A 3,598-nucleotide genomic window follows, 5' to 3' on the forward strand; every position below is an offset into this window, starting at 1 on the left:
AAGAGTGTTGCATAAATATTAAAAGAAGAAGAGATTCACCCAATACTGCAGTTCATCTATTGAAATTTGGACACTTTACAGCCTGCAAATCCTTAAAATGGAAAATAAAAATCCTTTTCCTTATTCATAAAAACATAGATATCTATTTTCCCTCCTGTTCTTTGCATCCTTCCAGTGATGCAGCTGCTGGTATCCTGTTATCCCAATATGACTTTTCTACATTCTTTCACTCAGAGTATACATCATAAATGAAGAGATAAACAAAAAGCCTGCAAGAACTGGACACAGACTCTGTTTGTTGAGCAAAACCTCTATCTTTATAGCAATACAGTCAACATGAGAGACCTCAGAAATCATCCCGCAGCTCCTTAAAGAAATCATCTGCTTTGTTAACCTTTGTCTTCTCAGACATTAAATATTTCTCTTCTCCCCTACTCCGTCTTCCATAAAAGTTTGGTTAGTGTTGATTAGTATTGATTTAGATATTTTGATAGTCTGCTTAAAATCAGGGAAAAACATTCATTTTACAAATCAGTGGTACCTTGAATACTCTGCAATTTAGGTTATATGAAAAGGACTCCTAAGATTACATTTCATTACATTCAACAGTAAATACAGTTCTGTCTTTCTTTAAAATTCAGTTTGCAAACCCTGTTTTCTCCTATCAACACATTGTCTATTTTTAGAGAAGAAAACCATGACCCTTTCTTGTTCCATTCTCCCACTCAGTGCTGTAAAATGCAAATGAAATTATTGTTCTTTCAAGCACAAAAAGCTTTTGGCAAAACCCTCAAGTGAGGTAAATCAGCGCATCCTCTTTGAAGCCAGTAGAGCTGCTCTGCTTTATATCAGCTAAAGTTGTGATCCAGTAGATTAGTTGCTTTCTTTGGGTCAAAAGCTTCATGGAGTCTGGACTCTCTGCATTTAACTCACAGAAAAGCTGCAAAACCTCCTTCTGAGGCTTTGCCATTACCTGCACTGAAGCACCAGCTAAAAGTAGGGATCAACTTATTTGCCCCTTTCAGTTCATTCTTGAAAAAATGTAATTTACTCTGCAATATTTATTTCACACTTGGTAGGCTGGTAGGAAATTTCAGTACATCCCCCCAGTATAATTACAAGTGCCTTTTTTCCTGTTCCTCCAGAGAGTGCTTCCTAGGGACATGCAGACAATAAGTCTCATCTAAGGTTCAGTGAAAATATTTGAGTAGGTTCTGCCAAGAAACTACTATTTCAAGATATTTTGAACATAAAAGCCATTCCAGGGAAAACTGATCCCACAATAGGACACCGAGCTATTTTTAAAATTGCCTCAGGCTTTGCAGCTGGGGTTTTATTTGTTTTTGGTGGGCTTTATTATTATTATTCCTTGACATTTTAAAGATAAGTCTTGTGTATGAGCATTCTACAGAACAGTCCTGCAAAAGTCAACACTTCCAGGCACTTCTTCACAGCAAAGCTACTAAGCATAGGTTTTATCCATGTCTACTATTATTCCACAATAACAGAGCCACTAAGATCTGTCTGTGTCTAGGGTTTTGTTGATAAAATGCCAACACAGAGAACCTCAAGCTGCACCAGTAATATTGCTATTGCCCAGACTCAAAACAGCAGAGACGTGAAAGACTTGAAGATATTCCCATGTACTGCAAGGCTCTGTTTTTCCTAACTGCCCCTATGTATCTTTGTCTTGCCTAGATTCTAAAATTGTGTAAATGTAAAAATATTTACCGAGGTTCCAGAATTATTCTTGATTGAAATTGGTATCTAAATCACCCAATCCTTCTTAATTTTTCTTGGCTTGTTTCTCTTTTTCTATCCTGTGATCTCCAAGGTGGGTCAGTGTTTTTCACTTCACCTTTTTAGACACAGCCATTGAATTCAAAGATGAAAGTATGTTCTCCCTACTCCTAAAATCATCAGTTTGATTTCACTGGGAACAGGACTTGCCCTAGGAATGCTACACTTTTGAGCAGACACAGACTCAAGGTTTGTGTCCACTAGTCCGGTTTTCAGCCATTCACTTGAATCAGTAATCATAAGATCAAAAAAACTATTTTTTGAATCATTTTTCCATCTAGGTACTTGTATGTCCCACTGTTGCCATAATTTGTAAGTGCTTCCCAAGGTTTTAAAAATAGAAAGAACAAAATGCTCTCCTACTTTCTTCCCCCCTCCTTTATTTTTCAAACCCTGTGAAAAATAGCTTGCTTTAGAAGGATTTACTTTGCCTGCCCTATTTGCTTCTTTGCATATGCGAAGAATTTGCAGAGGGAAGGATGCACTGCAGAAATGGGTTCTGCAGAAATGCTACCATTCTTCACAGTGGTCAGGACCACATTCAGTATCCCTGCATTCCTCTCCTGGGACAGTGCTGTCTCTGTTACTTCAGCCTCTCCCACTAGTGACACAATTCTTGTGGACAAATATTTTTTGCCAGACAGTCATGACAGAAGCTGAGCAGGGGTACCTCAACATTTAATGTACTCTGAAAATTGTCTATACTTAAGCATGCATGGCTTGTCCTTTGTCAACTTTGGACTGGTTTTAAGTCCTGAACAGGAGGGATCTTCAGGTAAGCCAACAGCCTGTTAAAGCCTTGCAGCACTGGTGAATGAGCAGTTCCAGAGTGTGTCTTCTTTCCTTAAAAACTTTGGAGAAGCAGGGAAAAAACTTCATGACTTCCTATAGCCGTAAAAGGTCCTGGTTTGAAATGCATTATTTGAAAACAACAGGTTTGCAGCAATGTTGGTACCCTGCCATAACTTTATGCCAATCAGTATGTTGGGAGGGGGGGACATGCTATTTTTTTTATTTATCTTTCCATTTGTCTTGATTTCTGTCTGTTTCTCTTGCTTCCAAATGGAGGCCACCCGTAAGAGTAAGAATGGCATGTCTCCAGTGCAGGGCTGAGTTAAATACTCTCTGCATTGACTTGGATCCTCTCCTGCCCTTTGGACAGTTTCTGTTTGGTACTCAGATGTTATCTAGTTTTTTTTGTATTGGAGGAAATGAGGGTTGTGGCTTTCAATGCTGTCCTCATTGATTGCCTTCAATAGCAGTTTGTAGTGTACATATTCTGACTTACTGGATATAAAACTGTTAAAAACATTTCCCTGGTTTCTTGTTGTTAGTGGTCTTAAGGTCAAATAAGATATATTTCCAACAGCAGGGCCTTTACTTTGAAATCCAGCTATTTTGATCAAAGCCTCCAATTCTTTGTAGTTTTCATATTAGGCTGATCCACTGTTTCTTTTTCTGAAGCAATAGAAATCAAGGGAAATCTTTCTGAGAAGGTGATGGCACTAATTGCTCCTATAAAGACAAAGCTTTGTGCTGAATCTGTGATTCTGTGATCTGTGTTAATTATCTTGCCTTTGCTGCAAGTTAAAAATGGGTGAAATTATAGGGTTTTCCTCACCCAAACAGTACCATATCTAGGAAAGTATTTCCATGCTCTATTTAAAAACCAGGCCAGACAATATATTTATGGCAAGCTAACAGTCCTGAGTCCATGTTTTAAACTTCAGGGCTAAGTGGACTTGAAGGTGCTCTTATCTAGCAAGTTCAAAGCAGAACACAGCTGGGAAAACCTGCC

General features: G+C 38.4%; 1 protein-coding gene across 4 annotated transcripts in view; it reads left to right on the forward strand.

Annotated features, from left to right (window-relative positions):
• MYLK (myosin light chain kinase) overlaps nt 1–3,598 on the forward strand; it is a 197,406-nt gene that overhangs the window by 119,385 nt on the left and 74,423 nt on the right. The gene's annotated exons all lie outside the window — the stretch shown is intronic.

The sequence above is a fragment of the Corvus brachyrhynchos genome, unplaced genomic scaffold (genome assembly GCF_000691975.1).
Source record: "Corvus brachyrhynchos isolate BGI_N302 unplaced genomic scaffold, ASM69197v1 scaffold126, whole genome shotgun sequence".
In the NCBI taxonomy this organism is placed as follows: Eukaryota; Metazoa; Chordata; class Aves; order Passeriformes; family Corvidae; genus Corvus; species Corvus brachyrhynchos.